Below are 26,839 nucleotides of genomic sequence, written 5' to 3'. Positions count from 1 at the left end.
GGAGCATGTTGAGTAGGAGTTGGTGGTCTAGTGTCAAAAGCTGCAGAGAGATCCAGAAGAATCAGGAGAGTATGGTGATCATTATAAAACCCCTAGTCTAGTAAACTTCACAGGATCCATGTGTTAGAGCCATAAATTGGACCCTAAAACGCAGCTGTATTCTGGAAATCTGAAATAGGCTTAATCTGTAGGTTTTATTTGGGAATGCTTTCCCTGATTTGTTTTGCCTTGGTCCAATTCAGTCCTTGGCACTGAATATAGCGGTCATCTGAATTCAGCCTAATTTGCATATTATGGCCAGGATTTCAATGGTATAGATGATTATTTAGAGAAGTAATTAAAGTAACTGTATGCACTTCTTTTTCGTGGGCGTCTTTTTACGTGCCGTTTTTGGAAAACGAGGCGTAAAAAAAACCCCTATCGGCACAGAACGCCGTATTTCCCATTGAAATCAATGGGCAGATGTTTGGAGGCGTTCTGCTTACGATTTTTCAGCCATTTTTTGGGACGTTTATGGCCCGAAAAATGGCTGAAAACACTCCATGTTAACATACCCTTATAGTTAAGTGATTTTAGAGAACTTACGTTTAGAATGTTGCAGTTCTCGCATCGCGCTGGGAGGAAGCTGTCTGGCGTATTTATGAACTGATAGCATCACCCCTATTACTATGCATAGGGAGAAGGCCACCAATCATCAGAGGCTGGATCGGGGAAGCTGGAGCGTATGAATATGCTGGACTCCTTCCTCCCAGCACGATGAGAAAGCTGAAACGTTCTAAACGTAAGTTCTATAAAATCACTTCAAGATTACTAAACTTATATATTTTTTTCCCATAAATACAACAAACAAATATAAGAAACGTTGCAATATATCTTATTACCGAAAAATGCCTCTTTCTCCACTTATCAGGCTTTCCTCCTTCCCCCTCCCCACGCCTCCTTAAATGTTTACTCACTGAATTTACTGATAACATCTGCACACTAAGGGATTACATGCTGCCAATTGAAGTTTATGTAGAAAGGGGGGGGGGGGGTTGGAAGAGACACAGCAGCTTCGAGTAAGTGCTTTAGCTCACCCTAGTGCTGGATTTACAGCTACAGTGCTTATTACTGCTCTATGATGTCCTCCATGTTGCTGATGCTGTTTCTATATGTGCATATGTGTGTGATAAATAGAGATAGGGGAGCAGGATCTCATGGTAGACATAATAGCAGCTACACTCCACCCATTAGCTCAGGCAAAACGGAGAATTCGAGATTTACTTGAATGGGACTGAGCTTCAGTACTGGGCACAGCCACAACCGAATGCACAGCGCAGTGTCTTGTAAGCAATGAAGAGGCCACCATGCCCGCCAGAGTGCCACAGCCCCTTAAATCCAGATTGGTGGGGGTGCCAGCAGTCCGACCCCCACCAATCTGGCATTGATTATCTATTATAAGAATAGTTTACAAAATGTAAAAGTCCTGGAAAACCCCTTTAAGGGTAGGGTTACTTTTACAATGCAGTGCTGAGCACCAGAATGTAAAGCAACTCAAGCCATACCATGCAAATTTCGTGAAATTCTTTCAGTGATATTTTTCATAAAAGTCATTGATCTGATTGTATGACTGTAATGGTTTCAGTCATTTATTTTCAATTCAACTGGGCTGTAAATACTCCAGGCATGTCTTTTTATTTCACCTATCAGGAAGCTTTGCTCCTTGAACACCCAAGGATGGCAGCAAGAACAAAATAATGTAGCGACAGACGCGCTAAAGACGTTTTTGAGAACTTACACGCACAACGAGGGCTGCGCTGCCAGAGATAATCATGAATACTCATCTCTAGCAGCATTAGATTTGTCATGCACTTAAAGAGGCTCTGTCACCAGATTTTGCAACCCCTATCTGCTATTGTAGCAGATCGGCGCTGCAATGTAGATAAGAGTAACATTTGTTTTTTTTTGTTTTTTTTTAAACGAGCATTTTTTGGCCAAGTTATGACCATTTTTATATTTATGCAAATGAGGCTTTCTAAAGTACAACTGGGCGTGTTTAACGTTAAAGTACAACTGGGCGTGTATTGTGTATGTACATCTGGGCGTTTTTACTTGTTTTACTAGCTGGGCGTTGTGAATAAAAGTGTATGATGCTGACGAATCAGCATCATCCACTTCTTCGTTAACACCCAGCTTCTGGCAGTGCACAGACACAGCGTGTTCTCGAGAGATCACGCTGTGACGTCACTTCCTGCATCGTGTCGGACGAGCGAGCACACATCGGCACCAGAGGCTACAGTTGATTCTGCAGCAGCATCGGCGTTTGCAGGTAAGTCGATGTAGCTTCTGGTGCCGATGTGTCCTCTCTCGTCCGATACGATGCAGGACCTGGGGCATGAAGTGACGTCACAGCGTGATCTCTCGAGAACACGCTGTGTGTCTGCACTGCCAGAAGCTGGGTGGTAACGAAGAGAAGTGGCTGATGCTGATTCGTCAGCATCATACACTTCTAGTCACAACGCCCAGCTAGTAAAACAAGTAAACACGCCCAGATGTAACACACATAATACACGCCCAGTTGGACTTTTACTTTAAACACGCCCAGTTGTACTTTAGAAAGCCCCATTTGCATAAATATAAAAATGGTCATAACTTGGCCAAAAATGCTCGTTTAAAAAAAACAAAATAAAAACGTTACTGTAATCTACATTGCAGCGCCGATCTGCTGCAATAGCAGATAGGGGTTGCAAAATCTGGTGACAGAGCCTCTTTAAGTTCTCAGAAACTGCTTCACATCAGCAAAAAGGGAAAGAGCGCCAAAACCAGCATGCCGATCACTACATTATGTGGCACTCAGTGACGGCAGTGTACTGTAGGTGACAGGTCCCCAGGGTTCTCCAGTCTTATGTAAATATAACAAAATATTTCCATCATGAAAAATTAAGCAACTTTTCAGTTTGTGTTTCAGTCTCTCACTATTTTCAAGAACTCTGTTTGCTGTCAGTGAATGTGAAAACCCAGGAAAAACATAGGGTTTGCTACAACGTATCCAGTGTAGGCAATCCTCTGTGAATTACAGCACACGCCTCTCTTGTCCCGTTTGCTACACTGTATCAGGTAATGTAAATACAATGTATCCGTCTGGATTCCAGGCTCCTTAGCTCACAGGAATGCGTAAATAAAATATAACTGCAGCAAACCCTCAGCTGTGAAGCGTTAGATATTACGTCACGCTGTATACCTCGCTTCATTAAACAATTAAATGTCGTCCAAAAGTGGCGCCTTACTTTACAGAAAAGTGACTCAAACTACAAGCAGGTATTGACCGGCGCCATACTACGCTTTCACATTTGGGGCATTTTTCGGGACGGTCCCTCCCCCACTGACATCTAGTATGACAAAGTAGCTGTAAACTATAAATGTGATATCAGCAGACGAATGATTAACCAAGGATAGACTGCGGTATAACCCAGACTGTGTATAGAAAGCACAGTAACCAGACTACCCACACGAAGACTGCCTGTCGGTAAGTGACGGTGCTCAGCACTGATAGTTCCAGCACTGGGAGCTCCGGGTACTCACCGTTCAGGACCGTGCATGCGCGGACTTACTCTCGCGTTGTCAGAACTATGTAAGCAAGACGCGAAACTCTACCGCGCATGCTCGTTAGTCCCCCGGTAAACAAGTGTCTGTCTGCGCATGCGCGCACTGTCATCGTCACCAGGAGCGCCAGTCCAGTCTCCGGGACGTCAATTGGCGCATGCGCTGTTGGAACCTGACGCTTACCTGGATCCTTCACGATTGTGCGCCGTATTAGACGCTCGTTCTAAAGCAGGTTGTATTTCTCTACGGGGACCTGCGTCCCTTACCCAGAGCCTCTTGAATTCTATAGGAAGATTTACTATATATATATATATATATATATATATATATATATATACTTTAACAAACAAAAATTAAAACATATCTTTAGAATGTAGTTGGAACTACTTTTCAGAAATGGTTTCATGGAGAATCTAGATGAGGTGCATGAATTTACGTTGAATGTATAAACCCCACCTCTAAATACAGTCCATGCCCACATAAGAGTGCCAGAGTGCCCCCATAAGAACAGTGCTGGCCAGAGTGCCCCCATAAGAACAGTGCTGGCCAGAGTGCCCCCATAAGAACAGTGCTGGCCAGAGTGCCCCCATAAGAACAGTGCTGGCCAGAGTGCTCCCATAAGAACAGTGCTGGCCAGAGTGCTCCCATAAGAACAGTGCTGGCCAGAGTGGCCCCATAAGAACAGTGCTGGCCAGAGTGCCTCCATAAGTACAGTGCTCTCTCAGAGTGCTCCCATGAGAACAGTGCTGGCCAGAGTGCCCCCATAAGAACAGTGCTGTCCAGAGTACTTCCATGAGAAAAGTGCTGGCCAGAGTGCCTCCATAAGTACAGTGCTTGCCAGAGTGCTCCCATGAGAACAGTGCTGGCCAGAGTGCTCCCATGAGAACAGTGCTGGCCAGAGTGGCCCCATAAGAACAGTGCTGGCCAGAGTGCCTCCATAAGTACAGTGCTGGCCAGAGTGCTCCCATGAGAACAGTGCTGGCCAGAGTGCTCCCATGAGAACAGTGCTGGCCAGAGTGCTCCCATAAGAACAGTGCTGGCCAGAGTGCTCCCATAAGAACAGTGCTGGCCAGAGTGGCCCCATAAGAACAGTGCTGGTCAGAGTGCCTCCATAAGTACAATGCTGGCCAAAGTGCTCCCATGAGAACAGTGCTAGCCAGAGTGCCTCCATAAATACAGTGCTGGCCAGAGTGCTCCCATGAGAACAGTGCTGGCCAGAGGGCCTCCATAAGTACAGTGCTGGCCATAGGGCCTCCATAAGTACAGTGCTGGCCAGAGGGCCTCCATAAGAACAGTGCTGGCCAGAGTGCCTCCATAAGAACAGTGCTGGCCAGAGTGCCCCCATAAGAACAGTGCTGGCCAGAGTGCCCCCATAAGAACAGTACTGGCCAGAGTGCACCAGTAGTGCTGTGAGTATACTATACCAATAGTTAACAGGTGCCGTGGTCTGCCATTTTTGGGGTCTTAAAATGTTCCTCCAGTATTACTTCCATGTCACATGAAGTGCCTCTTTTATAACTTCGATAATTTCATGATGACTGCCCGTTAAAATGAATACGTCAAGGGGAACCTCCCCTATATAACTATGTAAATATAACAGTAAAGTCATTTAAAATAAGTAGTATATAACTAAAATATAGCAGTAATGCATATATCCCACGGAGCGGATTTATTACTAAACTTAGCTTAAAACTAGACCAGGCAGGCAGAAGATGCACCAAATGTATCACAGTGCTGCATCATGCCGGATGGTAGATTTGGAGCATTTTGCTAGACATGTTAGAAACTTTCCTCTTCTTTATACCACCTCTTGGTTGGCGCACTATGGACCAATAATTTGCGCCAATTTTGGAGCACTTTGCTGGATTTTAAGCTAAGCCTCTTTTGCTTACGCACGGCCCTAGACTTTTCAAAACAGGCAACACACAAAACATGTCTAAAACAAAAAAACTGTCGCCAGCCATGTATGCCATTTATTTTGCAAATTGAGAGAGATCTCTGGCGGATTAAGCTCAGTAAATCTCCCCTAATGCTTGCTGTATCTAAGCGCCGCTGTATCTTTGTGTTTTTTGCTTTGCTGTCACAGCAAATTTTGCACCTGTCCATTTATGTCATTTTGTTAGGATGTGCTGACTAACTTTATGTTTTGCATTATTCCATGGAAAGTTCCTAGAATCCCATGTCCCCCTACACTTCTGCACCCCTTTCTTTCCATGTTCAGCTCTGCTATAGTGCAGCCTGTCTCAGACTCAGAAATCACCAGCGCGCAGACAATAAACAGAGCCAAGTTCTTCAGCAGCGTGTGAGGAGGACACTGTCAATACTGACACCCCCAATCCAGATGGTACTTAAAAGTCTATGGTAAAATATGAGAGAGCCTACATACCCAGCAAGAGTGTGCACAATAATGGTTTTTCTGAATAACTTGCATTAGCGATTTTGCTTCTAAGGGCACATTCAGACGTGGCGGAATTGCAGTGGAATTCTCCAGCGGCCGTTTTTTACATTTGTTTCTATAAATTTTTAGGCAAGTTAGTTCGGACGTTGCGGAAAACTCCGCTGCGGACCATAGTCTGCGGTGCAGAAATTTCCCTCCGCGGCATGCACTGTCTGTTGCGGAGAAGAAGTGGAATTTCACTGCGTATTTCAGCCTTTGCAATGCAAAAACTGAAATCTGTGGCAAGTCTGCTGTGTTTTCTGCAACGTCTGAATTACCTATCAAATATGCAAATGTTGGTGCAGATTCATTGCGTTATTGCCCCAAATCTGCACCAACATTTGCAGCGGAAAAACTCTGCCACGTGTGAACATGCCCTAACAATATCATGGACTGTCGAGTCCGTGCTGCCGGCTGCTCATAACTCTATAGTAGGAGACCGAGCGTCCTGCTCTTCTCCATGGCTCCCATATCCAGAACGCTTGCAAGCATTGTAGACTGTGATGTGATCCTACAGCGCTGGCGGCCGCTCTGGAGACTGGAACCTAGTAGTCAGAGCAGGACACTGGTCCCTAATGCAGAGTTATGAGCCGCCAGCAGCACAGACTCTACACCGTCCATGCTGCTGTTAGTAGCAAAATCGCTAATACAAGTTATTTAGGAAAACGATTATTATGCACACTCCTACACCATAATTGTTTTTTAAAATAATGTCTGTATAATTGGAGGTACGCTTTAAGTAAAAAATAAAAAGCTAGGTAAGTTGTATAGTAAATTACTATTAATATATAATATATGTAAGTTTAACAACTTACCTAATGGCGAATTTTATTTCAAATAGGTTTGCTTTTTCTATTTATTTATTTTGGCATTGCTGCCCATCTGAGGGCAGTGACTGAAGACGAGATACAAAGTAGGCAAATAGATTTATATAGTAATGACCGTTCTCAGTATAATTAGCTGCATCAAAGGAAGAAACCTAAGCGTATGTTCACACGCAGTGTTTTGAAGCGTATTTTGGGGCGTAAACGCCTCGAAAAACGCTACTTAAACGCCGACAGACACCTTCCCATTGTAATCAATGGGAAAAACAGCTTTTAGATCAGACATGCAGTTTTTTATGCCGCTGTTTTAAAAAACACAGCGTAAAAAACCGCCACGTATAAAGAAGGAGCATGTCACTTCTTGAGCCATTTTTGGAGCTGTTTTTCAATCAATTGAAAATCAATTAAAAAACGGTTCCAAAAACATCTAAAAAAAAAAAAGTCTTGAAAAAAGTTTTCTGCTTCAAAAACGGCTGAAAATCAGAGGCTGTTTTCCCTTGAAAACAGCTCTGTCATTTTTGGCTGTTTATACTGGTTCATGTGAACATACCCTAAGGCCTCATTTACACGAGCGTGTGCGTTTTGCGCGCGCAAAAAACGCTGCGTTTTGCGCGCGCAAAAGGCACTTGGCAGCTCCGTGTGTCATCCGTGTATGATGCGCGGCTGCGTGATTTTCGCGCAGCCGCCATCATAGAGATGAGGCTAGTCGACGCCCGTCACTGTCCAAGGTGCTGAAAGAGCTAACTGATCGGCAGTAACTCTTTCAGCACCCTCGACAGTGAATGCCGATCACAATATACACCAACCTGTGAATAAAAAAAGACTTTCATGCTTACCAAGAACTTCCTGCTTCCCCCAGTCCGGGCTCCCGGCCGTTGCCTTGGTGACGCGTCCCTCTCTTGTCATCCGGCCCCACCTCCCAGGATGACGCCGCAGTCCATGAGACCGCTGCAGCCTGTGATTGGCTGCAGCCTGTGCTTGGCCTGTGATTGGCTGCAGCTGTCATTTGGACTGAACTGTCATCCCGGGAGGTCGGACCGGAGTTATCGGTAAGTCAGAACGTCTTTTTTTTTTTACAGGTTCATGGATTTTCGGAGCGGAAGTCACTGTCCATGGTGCTGAACCAGTTTAACGCTTTCAGCACCGTGGACAGTGACTGTCTCCTGACGTCGCGTACCCGAACATTTTTTACCGGTTTCGGTCAAAACGAGTTTGGCCGAACCCGGTGAAGTTCGGTGCGCTCATCTCGAATTTGACACTCCGTTTGGATGTTTGTAAACAGAAAAGCACGTGGTGCTTTTCTGTTTACATTCAGGAGTTTGACAGCTCTTGCGTGATTTTCGCGCATGCAACGCAGGACCGTCCGTGTGGCATGCGTTGTTTTCACGCACCCATTGAAGTCAATGGGTGCGTGTTGCGTGAAAAACGCAAGAATATAGAACATGTCGTGAGTTTTACGCAACGCACTCACGCAGCGCAAAATTCACGCATCGTCTAAACAGCCCCATAGACTATTATAGGTGCGTACGACACGCGTGAAAAGCACGCGCGTCGCACGCGCGTATAATACGCTCGTGTAAATGAGGCCTAAGTCTGTCCTTTTTTTCCAGAGGGATAGTTTTAAATTAAAAAAATCTGCATTTCTAACAATCTTTTCCTGGCACACTGATCATTGACCACAGCAATAACAACAGTGGTCTTCTGTTACTGAAGATACGATACGCCTGTACATTTAGGTAAATACATTAAACACTAGGCCTGACTATACTTGATTTGGCATATTTAATGAATCCTTTATCTGCAGTATAGTAGTATTTACTTATAATTTACATGTTTATAGCTAAGCGGGCATCGATGGCATGATGAAAATGTAGTGCTTTTCAATGTAAGATTTAGCCCTTATTCACACGACAGGGTTTCCCGTCCGGGTGACGGCCGTTCATAAATCGGCCGTCACCCGGCTGCATTAGGAACAATAGACCCCTAATGGGGCTATTCACACGACCGATTTTTTGACGGCCCGGGAAACGTGGCCGTCAAAAAACGGGACATGCCCTATTTTCGGCCATTTACCCGGCCGTCCGACTCCCATAGAAGTCTATGAGGCCGGTTAATACACGGCGATCACCGGAATGTGTCCCGAGTGATGGCCATGTATTCCGTCGCTCGCGCTCTCTCTCCTCCTCCTCCTCACAGTGCAGAGTGCATGTGAGGAGGAGGAGGGTCTTTTTTTGCTCCCTGTAGGAGTCGGAATCCCCAATCCCCGGCCGGGGATTGGGGATTCCGCTACAGGAGAAGTGCGTGACTACACTGTCCATATATGGACACAGCGATGTCACTCACTTCTGCAGCGGAATCCCCGACTCTAAGGCCGGGGATTCCGCTACAGGAGAAGTGAGTGACTACACTGTCCATATATGGACACAGCGATGTCACTCACTTCTGCAGCGGAATCCCCGACTCTATGGCCGGGGATTCCGCTACAGGAGAAGTGAGTGTCTACACTGTCCATATATGGACACAGCGATGTCACTCACTTCTGAAGCGGAATCCCGGACTCTATGGCCGGGGATTCCGCTACAGGAGAAGTGAGTGACTACACTGTCCATATATGGACACAGTGACGCCACTCACTTCTGAAGCGGAATTCCCGACCTGTGGCAGGGAATTCCTCTCCAGGAGAAGTCAGTGACTACACTGTCCATATCTGGACATTGAAGTCAGTGACTTCTCCTGGAATGTGGGGGGGGGGGGGATGGGTGCAACCTACAGGGGGCTGTGTGACATTACCTACAGGGAGCTGTGTGGCATCACCTACAGGGGGCTTGGTGGCATCACCTACATGGGGGCTGGGTGGCATCACCTGCAGGGGGCTGGGTGGCATCACCTGCAGGGGGCTGGGTGGCATTACCAACAGGGAGCTAAGTGGCATTACCAACAGGGAGCTGGGTGGCATTACCTACAAGGGGCAGGGTGGCATTACCTACAAGGGGCAGGGTGGCATTACCTACAAGGGGCAGGGTGGCATTACCAACAGGGAGCTGGGTGGCATTACCTACAAAGGGCAGGGTGGCATTACCTTTAAGGGGCAGGGTGGCATTAACAACATGGAGCTGGGTGGCATTACCAACAGGGAGCTGGGTGGCATTACCTACAATGGGCAGGGTGGCATTACCTACAAGGGGCAGGGTGGCATTACCTACAAGGTGGCAGGGTGGCATTACCAACAGGGAGCTGGGTGGCATTACCAACGGAGCTGGGTGGCATTACCTACAAGGGGCAGGGTGGCATTACCTACAAGGGGCAGGGTGGTATTACCTATAGGGGGCTGGGTGGCATTACCTGCAGGGGGCTGGGTGGCATTACCTGCAGGAGGCTGGGTGGCATTACCTACAGGGGGCTGGGTGGCATTACCTGCAGGGGACTGTGTGGCATTACTAACGGGGCTGGGTGGCATTATCTACAAAGGGCTGTGTGTGTGTAATGACGGGGAAGGGAGACAGACAGGTGAGCCCTAATCTACCCACCACTCAGTCCCTTCCTACTTGCAACGGCCCGTCCTAGGCGACGGCGTATAACTGGGCGACAGTCCCTACGCTCACTATGTGCACGACAGACAAACAGACAAGGGTACACAGAAGCTAGGGGAACGGGGCAGTTGCCCACGGCAACACCATGAGCAACAAGAGTAGTGAACGAGCCGAGTCAAACCAGGAGTGTACGAGGTACCAAACGCAGAGCAGGAGAGTAGTCAGTAAGCCAGGGTCAATATGGAGCAGGGACAAAAGTACAAGCAGCAGCAGCAGAGCCAGGAAACAGACAGAATCACAAGCAAAGGAGAAGCAGGAAGTGAAGGTATAAATAGACAGAGGGCGGGAGCTAGCTCCGTCTGGCCAGGCTGTGATAGGCTCTCCCACTCCTCAGCCTCCCAGCCTGATTGGTAGAAGGAGGGGTCACTCGATCAGACTTAGGAGCAGGTGCAGACTGACTAACCACGGGCGTCGACACAGAAGCTGTGTCTGGCAGATCCTTTACAGTGTGGCAACAAATTGAAATGAAATTCATCCGATTTTAAAACGGATGCAAAACGGTTCAAAATCGGCCGTTAAAAACGGCAACACGGCCCGGAACGGAATCGGAACGTTTGCAAACCGGCCGGGAAAAACGGCCGATTTTATTGGCCGACACTCGGACCCTGTCGTGTAAATGAGGCGTTACTGTTTTATAGGAAATCTAGCAATGTTCACTGAATTTCTACAAAACTTCCTTACACACAAGAAATAAGGGTGTGGGTAGGGGGGTCTACTGCAAAGGAACTCCTAGGGGATTAGAGGCCCGAAGCATATTTGCTTCTTTAGGTGCTGGACATCATTCCGCTGGAGCCATACCCAGTTTGAATCACTCTTTGTTCTGAAATTCAAAACTTTTGGTTTCCAATACTTTTAGTTTGTTGGTTAATACTGTATAGGTTGTTGGTGAGGAATTGTCCAGCTCTTAGAAGAAAAATATCAGGTTGTGGGAGGGTAAAATGCAAACAAGAAAGAATATAGAAAAATATTATCCAATAAGATTCCCTAAAAAATGCAATACATATTGCACGGTGCCATTCCCAGAAAAATAGCAATAGAAAAACAAAAAAAGACAAGATCCGGAAATATTCAAGGCACTCTTTAGGTGTAGAAAAAATATATTTTACTTGTCTTATTATTATTATTTTTTCTGAATTAGTTTAATATATATATATATATATATATATATATATATATATATATATATATATATATATATATATACATACAAAAAGGGAAATTTATCCTGAAATGACCTAGTAATAACTTTTACCAATAGTTTACAATAAGGAACAATACAAATTACCTGGCCAGTTTCTACAAAAGTTGTTTATCCCATATAAATACATAAAACGGTACATCAACAGAGTTGTCGTGATTTATATATGGTATGCATTTATATATGAGTAAGGACAAACAACTGATACAAGACAATGAAATTAATTTTCGTTAGTTGTGGTACAAAAAATTCATTGTACCCCACACAGATTTTCTTGAGTAAATTCTTTGAATCATATATTGAAAAAAGTCAGTCCCGACTCCATCAAGTGTTAGATTTCATTCACACTTGTGATTAGATTTTGCATTTACTTTGGTCTCAGTATGGAATTAGATATTGCGTAGAACCAAAAGACCTATCAGGCCAAGCACAGGTATATAGTGCAACGAAATTATGGAAAGTAACCAGGTGTACCCATCTGATCTTGGAGTTTACGAGATGCGTTTCCTCTGATATGCCCAAACAGTGCTTTTTCTTTTCCAACTGTTGGAAAATCCAAATGCAAACAAGCTTCCTCTTAATTGAGTATATTGGACCAGAGTCCAAGTTTTCACATGAATGGAGCCATGTACATGTTAGAGCTACATTACTCATACAAATACTATACACATGGAGCATAGAGTACTGTGAAAGTGATATCATACAGTGTATGGATGATATTAGAGAAAATAAAAAACATTTAAGAATAGTCCCTACACATGTATCTTTGGCACTGGTTAAACTGGCGTGCAGAGTCTACGATAACAAGATCCTGATCATGGCACCCTGCTGAAGGCATCTGATAATCAGGAAGAAATCCTAAGTGAAGGTGATACCAAGTTGTTAACCCCTTCCCGCACTTGGATGTCCTGTTATGTTTTAATTGCTGTGTTCTTACAGTAATACAATGTAGTAGTACATCCAGTAGATGGAACAGACATCAGCAGTGACTGTCGGTTGTTATATAAGTGGCTACTGTTGGAGGATTCTCGATATTTCACTCTATTGGCGCCTCATGACAAAGGCCACCAGGTCTGCCATGGCTATTTACCTAATAGATTGCCTGTCAGTTTTTGACTGGTATACAGAGTATACCAAAACATTATAATAGCAATCAAGCGATCGCATTGTATGTCCCCTAGTGGGACTAAAAAATAATAATAAAACTAAATAAAAATGTTATTAAAAAAAAAAAAAGTTTAGAGAGGAAAGGAAAGATTGAACTGAACAAGCCCTAACAAAACTATTATTTTTGACCGATGGAAATCTGGTTCATCGGTCAATATATAGGACAAATGTGTTACAGTCTAAAGCTGTTATTGCCATTATTATCGCATTTTCAGAAATTGTTCAAGAATTTGCAATATAAATATTTAACGGATTCTTACTACAACTGGAACAATATTCTATTACAAAATCATTAAAGAGGTTGTCCCAGTATTAAATATTATTGAAATTAAGCATTAAAAATGAATTAATTTTGTAGTTTACTTTGTTACAAAAATGATCCAGTTGTGAGTTATTCCCTTTACTTCATTATAATGGTGCCCCCTGGTGTTCAATCGGTATAATAATGTGCACATCCTCCTACTGAGCTGACTGAGGGACTACGCACATGATTACTTCCATTCTCCAACTGCCACCAGCCAACAGAAAAAGCCTTCTCTGCTTGTCAGTAAATAAGAAGAAGCTTTTATTCAGATACAAGAGCTTGTAGTGTGGATGGAGACTCACTCAGTATGAAACCCATAGGAGAGCCAGCAGTTTACATACAGCATTGAGCTCTCCTCTCTCCTGCTCATCCTCTCACTCTCTGTAAGCTGCAGGCTCTCCCTCTTCTTGAGTTATATAGGGCTGGGCTCTCCCTCTAAAAAGACGTGTAATTAGGAGCTTCTCCTAGATAGGAGATAGAGGCAGTGAAACAGAATGATCTGCCTATACCAGCTATGACAGGGAGAGGGAGAAGCTGCAGCAGAAAGGATATGCCCTCTGATCTGCCAGCCTGATGAAAGTCTAGCAGGGCAATGAATGGAGAGATCTCTGCATCTATGTAAGATACACGGCTGGTTCTAGCTTTCTTATAAAAAGATAGTCATGCACTATATTATGTTTGGTTTTCTTATTTTTTGCATTCATTCTGGGACAACCCCTTTAAAGTTGTATTATATTGTAAACTGAAAATATATTTCTTTTTCCATCTGTCCTAAAAAGATGTATTTAAAACCCTCTTGGGATTAAATAATACAAAGGGAGTCTCTACACTAAGAGCGCTGTAAATATGAGTCTGGTCTTGGAGGTGTATAATACCTGAGACTTCTAAGCGTTTAAGAGGGAAATTCTCACTAAGAATGTTAATTATGCAATGCTTGACAATGATTTAAAAACTCTTCATGCCTAAGGTGAAATATTACCATAGCTGTTATTAATGTGTTATTTTATCCATTTTGTGCAGTTAATTTCTATCATATAATTTCCAGCCAGCTATGTAATTCCCTTGCCTTTCACAGCACTGTTCTTCAAGTGTCAAGCATTCTTAAGAATGTGAGGGATAGTCTATAAAGAGTATATAGATAGAATAGAGGAGCTGGAGGGGTACGGGCATTACCCGAAGAATAATAGTAATGGAGTGCTTCACAAATGTGACGAACAAAGCACTAAAACTACTAAAGATAAAGAAACACAATATGGATGAGAGCACACCTGTAATGAGCTATAATATATGTTTATTCATGCGATACAAGAAATCCAAAACTGTTAAAAACATCTAAAATCAGGCAAGGAATTGGTCCATGTGCCCTTTAACCCCTTCCCGTCACAGCCATTTTTCAGATGTTCATTTTAATTTTTTCCTCCCCACCTTCCAAAAGCCATAACGTCTTTATTTTTCCATCTATATATTCCTACGAGGGCATGATTTTTGCGGGACGAGTTGTTTTCCGGAGCACCATTTATTGTTCCATATAATGTACTAGGAAATGGGAAAAAAATTATTTGTGAGGTAGAAAATTAAACAAACAGCGATTCCTCCATTGTTTTTTGCGCTTCGTTTTTACGGAATTCACTGTACAATTAAAACAACATGTTGTCTTTATTCTGTTGTCTTTATTCTTTTTTCTATATTTTACTACTTTTACAAGTAAAAACCTAAGTGTAAAAAAGAAAATTTATTTTGTGTCACCAAATTCTGAGCGCCACAACTTTTTAATTTTTCCGTCGATTAAGTGGTATAAAGCGTATGCTAGGGCAAGAGCGACTGATAGGAAGGAACTCTTATATGAACGGAAATCAGCTGATACTCCACAACTTACAACTTATCAGATGTATTGGCACCTTCGATGCGGGCTCTCGCCAAGTTAGGGAGATCCTGCAGCGACATTGGCCAATCCTTTTGGCTGATCCTGAGATGTAGTTTCCCATACTCCCAGCATTACCTATCGCAGAGGCAAGAATTTGCGCGATTATTTGGTACATAGCCATCACTCTGGACCGATGGTGGCATCTAAATGCTGGCTTAAGTCGTCAGTTGTAGGGTTCCATCCGTGTGGCCGTTGATGGTTTTGTCACCTGATGCCCACAGTTAAACAATTCTCTAACCCACTTGATGGTAGAGTATATAAAATAAGACAGTTCATCAACTGCCAAAGTAAGGGCGTAGTCTATGTTGCCAAGTGCCCATGTGCTAAGTTCTATGTAGGCAAAACCGTCCAAGAGTTGAGAAGAGTTTCCAAACACTTGAGCACAATCAACCAGAAGGAGGACACACCATTGTCCAGACACATTCGGTCTATGCATGGGGGTGATATTCGCTCTCTACAATTCTGGGGTATCATCCAGATCAAATTGGGACCCAGAGCTGGCAATCTGGATCGCAGATTGCTACAGGAGGAGGCCCATTGGATCCATCGATTGAGTACCCTCAGTGCAGGTGGTTTAAATGAGGGGTTTACTTTTGCGGCGTTTCTTTAACCCTGGATAATTAGGTTTCTGTACCCACTGTGGTTTTTCTGCTGGTGCTTTTTATACTACATTGATCGAGTACCATACCCCATTGTTGGTTAGCTTTAGTTATGACAGATATGCCCTGTCATTCTGGAGACCCTTGACACTGCCGTAATATCACTACAGAGGTAGCTAATGGTATTGAGTTGCCATCATTCCTACTTTGTTACTGTATGATTCCTTGTTCATTGACAAGTGCACTACATATTTTTTGATAACAGCGCCGTGTTCTCGTTGCAGTGTGTCACTGACATAAATGTGGCAATTTAGTATAAATATGACATGTGGTGCTGCTTTGATATACGATCTATTGATCGTGTCTGGTATAATGCAACATTAAAATGGACTGTTACACTAGCCCACAACATAGCCTTCAAGTACGTCAGCACTTATATACTTATCCTCACGCAAGCGCTCCAGTGGTTTCTTAACCCCAAACTATGTGACTCTATCTAGCAAAGTGAACCATTGTGCATGCGCTGTTGTACTTTTGACTTGAGATTCTATCTCCCTGCGATGGCCTTTTGCGCATGTGCTGACTCCGCTATGTGTTAACGGTCCCTGCATGTCGAGTCTATTACTGGTCCTTTTGTCTGCTAATACTGCAGTGGCTCCACATTCTATCTCGCTAGAATGAACAATTGCGCATGCGCTACTTTGCTAGTGACTGTGGGATTCTATTTCCCCGCTGTGGTCTAGTGCGCATGTGACACTTTCGCTACGTCTCATTGGTTCTTGCATGCTGAATGTGCTATTTGTTCTGTCGCCTGTCCATCACTGTTGTGGAGGCTTGACCTTCAATATCAGTTTCTATTGGCCACTATGTTAATTAGGTAACAGCTGAAGCCAATGCTTCCTGCATATAACTCTCAGAATTTTGCGGCGCGTTATCATTAGCCCCGATACTCCTGAAGACGCTGCATATGCAGTGAAACATGTCGGGGGGGCTCTTTTGAAATTTTAAATTGTTGCTGCTGATCTCTGATACTGACTTTGACCTTGGTCAGAGTGCAGAATCTTGCTACTGGCACACATTGCACTATGCTGGTTACTATCAGCAGTGAACATAACTTTTAATTTCTATGTAGTGTGTCTTTGCTATAATAGCCTAATAAAAATTTGTTATTTTATCTTGCTTGTAGTTGTTAAAAAGGGCCTTTTGCCGGCAGGCAAATATTTCTATTGATTGTTAATTAGCCCACCAACTATCTGGGTCTTGCTTACATTATTATTATGTGGTATGAGGGCTTATTTTTTGCGGGATAAACTGTATTTTTTAATGATACCATTTTGGGGTACAGGCAACGTTTTGATCACTTTTTATTTAATTTTTTGTGTGAGATGAGGTTACCAAAAAAGAGCGATTCTGGCCTTTAAATTAACCGTGCGGGTTAAATAATTAGATATTGTAATAGTTCAGACTTTTACGGATGCGGCGATACCAATTATGTTTATTTTTTTTAACAATGCTCTAGGGGGAAAAGGTGGGTTTTTTGAACTTTTAATATGATTTATTTATTTTTTACATAAGAAAAACAACTTTATTTTACAAATTTTTATTTTTTTTATTAGTCCCCCTCGGGGATTTCAACCAGCGATCGTTAGATCGCTTGCACTATATACTGCAATACTAATGTATTGCAGTATATCGTGATTCTGACAGGCTTCTATTAAGTACTGCCAGAGGCAGGGTTTAATAAGAGCACAAAGATGGCAGACCTAGTGGCCTTCATTAGGCCCCCAGGCAGCCATTGCAACCATCGCCACCCCGCAATTGCATTGTGGGGGGCGCGATGAGCTGTTAGAGGGGGTCGCCCCATTTCTTTCTAACGATTTAAACGCCGCGGACGCTATTGACCGCGGCATTTAGCAAGTTAAACGAGCGGGATCGTGCTCAAGCGTGATCCCTCTAGTTACTCTGAAGTGTCGGCTGTAACACACATCCGACACCCGCATCGTATGGAGCGGGTTCACTCCGTGAGCCCGTTCCATACTTCCCCTACCCGACTTTGGCGTATTGATGAGTCAAATGTCGGGAAGGCGTTAAAGCAGGAACAGCTGCAGCAACTACCCATGATAAGGTATAATTATTAAATATATGCCAATAAGATGGACAAGTAGAAAAATAACTCATTATATAATAATAATTAACCCCTTCCCCCTGAATGCATTCTGGGCCCTAATGACCAAGCAATTTTTTTAGTTTTTTCATCGTCATCGTATTTTCACATGGATATAGCTGTATGAAGACTTGTTTTTGCGGGATGAGTTGTATTTTTCATTGGCACCGTTTCGGGATATATAGAATTTTTAAATTAACTTTTTTGGGGGGATATAAAAAAAAATAACATGCTACCTTTATTCTGTGGGTCGGTACAATTACGGCGATACCAAATATGTATAGGTTTTTTTTATGTTTTACTACTTTTGCAGAATAAAAACCCTTTTGAACTAAAATCATTTTATTTTGCATCGCAGCTTTCCAAGAGCCATAACTTTTTTTATTTTTCGGTCAATGTCGCCATATGAGGGCTTGTTTTTTGCGGGACTACTTTGCTACCATTTTGGGGTACATGGGACATATTGATCAACCTTTTGTTATTATTTTTTGGGGGGAATGAAAAAAAAAATAGCAATTTTGCCATTGTTTTATGCGTTTTTTTACTGCGTTCACCTTGCGGTTTAAATAATATGCTAACTTTATTTTTAGGGTCATTACGATTGCAGGGATACCATATATGTGTAGTTTTTATTTTTACACTTTTACTAAGTAAAACCATTTTTGTATGGGGAAAAAATGGTTTTATTTTGTTTTTTCTGTGTACCTTTTTATTAATTTTTATTTCACATGAATTATTTTTTCAGTCCCACTAGGGGACTTCTCTATGCAATCTTTAGATCGCAGATATAATGCTTTGGTATACTTCGTATACCAGAGCATTACTGCCTGTCAGTGTAATGCTCCGGCACATCCTAATAGGTATATAGCCAGGGCAGTCCCGGGGGCAATTTCATTTGCTGGCCGCCGATGGGTGACAGAGGGAGCCCCTTCCCTCTGTAAACAACTCAAATGCAGCGGTTGCTAATGACCGCAGCATTTGAGGGGTTAAACAGTCGCGATCTAAGTAAACTTCGATCACTACCATTGGAGCAGGAGCCCGGCTGTTATACGACAACTGAGCCCCCACTCCATCCTGCACGGGACACCCTTGCAGGACGTTGATTAGGCCACCGTGAAAAGGCGACGGCCTAAAATAATGACTGACGGCGGTCATTAAGGGATTAAATTACTACGAACAGCACAGTATAACAATAGCACATGTACAATACAATACAATACAATGGACACATATGGGGCAAAAGGTATACAAGGATAAATAGGTGTCCTAAAATATGACTATCCCAACACAATGCCCTAAGTAATAACTGACCTAATAGTCCAAAGTCCCGAATAAAGTGCAAATTTAGTGGAGATGGTAAACCTTCTCAAAAGAGAGATGAGATAATGTATAAATACAAGTGACATCAAGATGGCATAGATGAATAAAATAGATAAAGAAATAAGTAACTAAATAAGGCTGCAGCTAGAGAACCTCCCCACTCGTATCGCTACCAATCAGACAGCTTTGTCAGGGGTAAAGAATGGATGCTTAGCGTATCTCTTGTTTATATACATAACAAATAAATGTAATTAACATAAGTATACTTTATACATGTGTTATAGATTCCAAAATACCTCCTCCCAAGCTACATTACATCCATCATTAAGATGACAACAAACGGCGTCCAGATATGGACACTGCACAGGCTTAAAGGGAACCTATCACCAGCATTTCACCTATTGAAAGTCATGTCCATGGCTGCGGGCCGTCAGGCTCACTCACCTCCTGACAGCTGCAGCCATTGATCTGTGAGCGCTGGCCTCAGCCTCCTCCTCAGGAGATGCCAGCGTTCACTTCCGCTTACCTCGGCCGGGTTCCATAGGGTGCACGCGCACGCTCGTGCCCACTCTTAAAGGGCCAGCGTGCACACCTGAGTTTAAATCTAATTAGCCCATGAGCACCCTGGACTATAAGAGGGGCCCTGCCCCTTCCTGCCTTGCCTGAACGTTGTTGTCTTACCTTAAATTTGTCTTAGCAAATGGTCTTCTAGTATTTCCCAGTTCCCAGTGTTTTCCATTCCTGCTACCTGTAACCTGTGTCCCGTGCTATCCCGGTCAAGTGCCGTGTTGAGCTGAGGTCGTGCTGTCCTGTAAACCATGCCTGGTGCCTGCCTGCTGCCTAGTCCCAGCTGAGCCTGTCTCACTACTGTCCGAGCTACCACAGGTACACTATATGAACTATAGACTGTGTCCTGTTGGCCAGCTGCCATACTGTCAAGGCAGTGCGGCCCAGTGGGTCCACGTACCCAACGTGACATTGAACTTTGCTTATTCCTCACTGGCCGCTGCTATCAATAGTTCATTGCCGTTATCCCCTCTCCTAAAATCCCCCTCCAACTGTAAATAACGGTCTGCAAACATTTTGCGACTTTTATCGTAATAATCCGGTGTCCCTTTTGTGCGCACACATCAGAAGAGGACATCAATGCCCAAGCGCGGGATTTGGTGTGCTGGGGGAAGATGAGGAGCTGTCAATCAAAAGTAAGGAGGCGGGATTAACTCTGAAAGACTTGAGGAATGAAGATTTGACTCTTTTCAAACAAAGATTTGACTCTTTTATGCTCATTAGCATACGGTATGGGAACACTAAAAAACTGAATACTAAAGCTACAGAGCCGAATAAGAAGACAATTCTAGGTTATATAGAAATGATTTTTCACCCACTGCCACCTGGTATTGCTGGTTTAATAGGTGAAATGCTGGTGACAGGTTCCCTTTAAGACCAGTGGCAGGCGCACATGCAAAAACCACATTGGCTAACACACATATTGGTAGTGAAAAGGCGAGATATACAAAGCTGACGCATGCGCAGACGAACAATATGTCAACAATACAGAACATAGTAAAAGGATGCTTACAATATTATAATATATGTAACTCAGTCAAAGAGGCAAATACAAATCACGGCGACACAACAGCGAAGTACACATTGTTTGTGCCATCATAGAAGTAAGCTGGGGGTCTTACGGGTCTTTGGACTTGAAAAAATTCACACAAATATCCGGGGAGGGGGACTATCATAACCTCCTTTTATGTATGGATTTATCGCCTTAATACGGTTACGTCACATGGCCTAAATGAGGAACTTTTGTTTACAGGTTTCTTAGGTTAGGTATTCTGATAGCATACTTGCTTATTGTTAACCCCTTCCCGCACCTTGACGTAAGTGCACGACGATGTGTGCAGTAACTTCGTGCACCCGACATGCAGTTACCTCAGTGCTTTCACAGTCAACCTCCGTGGGGCGCTACACCGCAGCGGTGGTTAACTGTGCAGGGTGTCTGCCCTGCATTCCCCGTTGCCGATCAGCGGCCCATCGCCGCTGATTTTGGCAGTTAACCCCTTAATTGTGGCGTTCATTTGAGATCGCCACACTTAAGGTGTTTAGCGCAGATCGTCAGCCCCCACATAAAATCGCGGGGGCTGGCGATGGTACCCATGGCAACAGGACGCCAGACAATGTCTTCCGGGCTGCCATGTACAGAAGCCTATGAGGACCAGCCGGAGGCTGGTCGTCGTAGGCTTCCTGTCAGTGTGACTGTCACGTCACAATGACAGTTGGAATGCATTACACTACGTAGGATGTGTAATGTATTCCAGCAGCGATCAGAGCTGCAAGTCTAAGTGTCCCCTAGTGGGACAAGTAAAAAAAAGAATAAAAATGTTTTTAAAAAAGTGTAAAAATAAAAGTTAGAAGTGACATAAACAAGAACTGCTTTTTTTCCTATGATAAGTATTTTATTATAGGAAAAAAATGAACACGTAAAAAAAAAAGTACACATATTTGGTATCACCGCGTTAATAACGACCCCAACTATAAAACTATAATATTGTTTTTCCCGCATGGTGAACACCACAAATAAAATAAACGAAAAACAATGCCAGAATCGCAATTTTTTGGTCACCACCCCTCCCAAAATATACAATAAAAAGGGATCAAAAAGTCGCATGTACGCCAAAATAGTACCAATACAAACTACAACCCGTCCCACAATAAACAAACCCTTACACAGCTTTTTTGACTGAAAAATAAAAAAGTTATGGCTCTCAGAATATGGTGACACAGAAAATAAATTTATGCAAAATGTAAAAAAACGATATACATATGGTATTGCCGTAATCGTATCGACCCGCAGATATAATGGTCATTTATAGCCCAGGATGAACGCCGTAATAGAATAAATAAAAATCATTGTCAGAATTTATGGTTTTTGGTCACCTTGCGTGCCAAAAAATGGAATAAAAATGATCAAAATAAATCGCATGTACCCCAAAATGGTACCAATGAAAACTACAGATTGTCCCGTAACAAATAAGCACTCGCACAGCTCCGGTGGTGAATAAATAAAAAAGTTCCAGCTCCCAGAATATGGCGATGCAAAATGTGCAGTGTTCCAAAAGCGGATAAGATCGGACGCCATTTATAAGTGCGACACTGGCCACACATCTGCGGATTATTATTTATTTACCCCATTATTATACCCTCTTATTATGCCCCTGATGTACTCTGCCCAGATGCCATAATGTATTACAGCTGATACCCAGGACTAACGGACAGGAACAGCGATCGCGCTGTTACAGGAGCCTGTAAAAATGACAATATACTGCAATACATTAGTATTGCAGTGTATTCTACCAGTGATCTAATGATTGCTGGTTCAAGTCTCTTATGGGGACTAATAAAATGTGTAAAAACAAAAGTAAATAGTCATTATTAGTGGAAAAAAATAAATATTTAAAGTCCAAAAAGAAACACTTTTCACATTTTTTCTCTAAAGTCATGTAAAAAAAATACACAAAATTGGTATCGCTGCATCCGTAAAAGTCCAAACTATTACAATATACCATTATTGAACTCGCATGGTGAACGCCGTGAAAAAGAAAGAATTTTAAACAGCAAAATCGCTGTTTTTTGGTCACCTTGGCTCTAACAAAAAATGTAATAAAAAGTGCTAAAAAAGTCGTATGTACCAAAAAATGGTACCAATAAAATCTACAGCTCGTCCCGCAAAAAAATAAACCCTCACACCACTCTATTGGCGGAAAAATAAAAAAGTTGTGGCTCTCTGAAAGCGCGGAGGAAAAACGAAAAAGGAAAGGCAAAACATGGATCAGTTCGGAAAGGGTTAATTACTTTCTAATGAAAAAACATTTGGGTATAGCCGTACTCGGGAGAAATTGCATTACAAATGTTGGGGTGCTTTTTCCTCCTTTATCCTTTGTGAAATTTTAAAAAATTCAACTTTTTAGTGGAAATAATGTTGATATTAATTTTCACGGCCTAATTCTAATAAATTCTACAAAAGACGTGTGGGGTCTAAATGCTCACTATACCCCTAGATAGATTCCTTAAGTGGTGTAGTTTCCCAAATGGGGTTACTTTTGGGGGGCTTCCACTGTTTTGGTCCCTCGGCGGCTTTGCAAATTCAGTAGCTGTATTATCACAGGAAAAAAGGGGACCAACGGCGCTGCTCGTACAGATGTCAAATAGAATATATAGGAATAAACGTATTTATTTGTAGAAGAAGGGCTACGCGTTTCAACGCCGGACCGGCGTCTTCATCAGGCATGCAAATTCGACATGACACCCAAAAACTATTCCAGCTAAATTTGAGCCCCAAAAGCCAAATAGCGCTCCTTCCCTTCTAAGCCCCGGTGTGGGTCCAAACAGCACTTTATTACCACATATAGAGTATTTACGTAATCGGGAGAAATTGTTTGACAAATTTTGGGGTGCTTTTTCTCAGAAAAGTTTTTACAGGAAAAAAGTAGATTTTTACCTTTACAGACTAATTCCAATGAATTCAGCATAACAACTGTGGGGTCAAAATGCTAACTTTACCCCTAGAAAAATTCCTTGAGGGGTGTAGTTTCCAAAATGGGGTCACTTTTGGGGGGTTTCTACTGTTTGATCCCTCCAGTGCATTGCAAACGCGACACGGCACTGAAAACTATTCCAGCAAAATCAGAAATCCAAAATCCAAATGGTGCTCCTTCTCTTCTGAGCTTTGCTGTGGGTCAAAACAGCAGTTTATTACCACATATGGGGTATTGCTATAATCAAAAGAAATTGCTTTACATATGTTGGGGTATTTTTTCTACTTTATTCCTTGTAAAAATTAAAAATTTCTACGTTTTTTCACAAAAAAACTAGATTTTCATCTTCACATACTAATTCAAATAAATTTAGCAAAACACACCTGTGGGTTCAAAATGCTAACTATACACCTAGATCAATTCCTTGAGGGGTGTAGTTTCCAAAATGGGGTCACTTTTGCAGTGTCTTTACTGTTTTGGTACCACAAGAACTATTCAAACCTGACATGGTGCCTAAAATATATTCTAAAAAAAGGAGGCCCCAAAATCCACTAGGTGCTCCTTTGCTTTGGAGGCCAGTCTTTCAGTCCATTACCGCACTAGGACCACATGTGGGATATTTCTAAAATCTGCTGAATCTAGGCAATAAATATGGAGTTGCATTTCTTGGGTAAATCCTTCTGTGGTACAGAAAAAATGTATTACACATGAATTTTGGCCAAAAAAAAAATCACATTTGTAAATTTCACCTCTACTTGCTTTAATTCCTGTGAAACGCCTAAAGGGTTAAAACACTTTCTGAATGCTGTTTTGAATACTCTGAGGGGTGCCGTTTTCAAAATGGGGTTATTTATGGGGACTTTCTAATATATAAGGCTCTTAAAGCCACTTCAGAACTGAACTGGTCCCTGAAAAAATAGGCTTTTGAAATTTTCTTGAAAATATGAGAAATTGCTGCTAAAGTTCTAAGCCTTGTAACGTCCTAGAAAAATAAAAGAATGTTCAAAAAACTATGCAAACATAAAGTAGACATATGGGAAATATAAACTAGTAAGTATTTTGTGTGGTATTACTATCTGTTTTACAAGTAGATACATTTAAATTTAGAAAAATGCAAGTTTTTGCAAATTTTCTATAAATCTTGGTGTTTTTTACGAATAAATATTGAATTTATCGACCAAATTTTGTCCCTAGCATAAAGTACAATATGTCACGAGAAAACAATCTCAGAATCACTTTGATAGGTAAAAGCATTCCAGCGTTATTACCACATAAACTGACACATGTCAGATTTGAAAAATCGGCTTCATCCTGAAGGCCAAAAGAGGCCTTCTGGCCTCCTGAAGGGGTTAATATACTTTGACTATAAATATTATTTATCCTCTTTGTAGTCTTTCATTAGGTCTTATTTTTTGCTTTTTTACACTTTTATCACTATGTTTATAGATTTTTTGACATATTCACTTAGGTTCTTCGTTTTTGACACATGGTTTATCTATATATACACTCGACACTTTATGCACTTGTTATATTCATATATATTTTGTTTCAAAAAACATTTTATGCAATATTGTATGCTTTTTGGTTGTTTAGTGCACTATATATACATTTCTAGATGCTTTTTTTTTTTGTCCTACTGGTTTATATTATGTATATTCTAATTATCTTATTTGTTTTTTAGACAAAATGTTCATCATTTACTTTTGGAGGGTGTGTGGTGAAGTAAGAAAGTTTTCGAACCGGACGATGAAAAAAGAAGGCAGAAAAAAATAGAGTTGACCGCCTGATGATGAACCTCTATCTTCTTTGGGATCAAATTAAATACAAAAGGAAGATCTTCGGATTTTTCTTCGTCTATTCATCATATTTTTCATCTGAACAGGGGACCTTTAGGACTCATTCCCACTTCAGTTCTTTTCTTCAGGGTGCTATCCTTTTTTTCAACAGATAGCACACTGACACATTCATTTCTATGAGGCCATTCACACTTTCGTTGTTTTAACGGAACCGTGTGGCCGTTCCGACAAAAATATGACAAATCCAACTCCTGTCCGTTTTTGTCAGAACAGTCTCGGCCATTCCATTCATTTGGTCCATTGAAACAATGGACTGCACACGGAAGTGTGCGGTCCGTGTGTCATGCGTCTGTCATTAGCGGCCGTACGATGGGCAATGGATGTGTGCATGAAGCCTTAGTCTCCAAGTTGTGTTTTTTTTTTTTAATACATTTGGACTTCTGTGCTGTACACTAAACGTTCCTAGGTCAAAATCTAACTTTTTGTTATATACAATCCTGCTGTTTGTGTTCTTGTTGCTAATATAATACCTTAAAGGGCCTTCTTGCACCATAATTGTATATATTTATGGACATGATTCTTTTGTACTATTGTACCTAGGTACACCCACACAAGTGGCTGGCACTGCTAATATTCTTAGGTTGGCGCCACATATATTAGTAGGGGTCATAGGCTAGCTGCAGACAATATTTAGTCCACTCTTTAGCTTGCCTAGTTGAGCTGCTCTTCAGATTTAGACGCTATACTATTTTATGTTATCGCTGTCATAACCCTTGAGGGTTTTGAATTTAAGATGGACGATCTTATATTTAGTTGTGCTGTGCTTTACTATTCGGGTCTGGCTACAATTCCTACTTTTCAGGTCGGCCGTCCCTTTATGCTGTTTAGACTGCTATAGCCCCTGAAGAAGCTATACTAGCGAAACGAGCATTGGGGCGTCGTCTCGCTCACTGTGGACCACCTAACTACTTCTACTTCCATGGGTAAGGTTTGTTACACTAGCTCCTCTGGTTATACCAGGTGGGCATAGATTTACATCCCAGGGAAATTCTCCTTGACCTGTGACTTACATTTTTGGCAGAGTTTTTCTCCATTGTCCTTCAAGTCTGAAACTTCTTGGCATTCAAGTGTGATTTGGTGCTAACCTTGCCTTATGTCTATAGATGTGGGGTATCACACTTACAATGCTTTACTAACTGTATACATTTGATTAATGGGCTTCTTTGCTGTCTGGTGCATACACTTTGTGTTTTGTGATACTAATACCATACCCATGGCAATATTACCATATTTTTGAGTGGTCCACATACAGACTCTTTTTTAGATCCTCGCATTGTTTTTATATTTCTCTTTTTGTGATGTTGTAATAAATAAAATTTATACTCTTTTTCTATTA

At 42.2% G+C, this 26,839-nt stretch overlaps 1 long non-coding RNA gene across 1 annotated transcript; it reads left to right on the top strand.

Moving 5' to 3' along the window:
• The first annotated feature begins 3,730 nt into the window (after positions 1–3,730).
• Positions 3,731–26,839, top strand: LOC142748146 (uncharacterized). The gene is made up of 2 exons (XR_012882150.1): positions 3,731–3,814; positions 25,329–26,839. It is a non-coding gene; the product is annotated as an uncharacterized LOC142748146 (long non-coding RNA).

The sequence above is a fragment of the Rhinoderma darwinii genome, chromosome 3 (assembly GCF_050947455.1).
Source record: "Rhinoderma darwinii isolate aRhiDar2 chromosome 3, aRhiDar2.hap1, whole genome shotgun sequence".
NCBI classification, from domain to species: Eukaryota; Metazoa; Chordata; class Amphibia; order Anura; family Rhinodermatidae; genus Rhinoderma; species Rhinoderma darwinii.
Note: the sequence above shows the minus strand (reverse complement) of the source record. Positions and strands in the feature narration are given on the sequence as shown.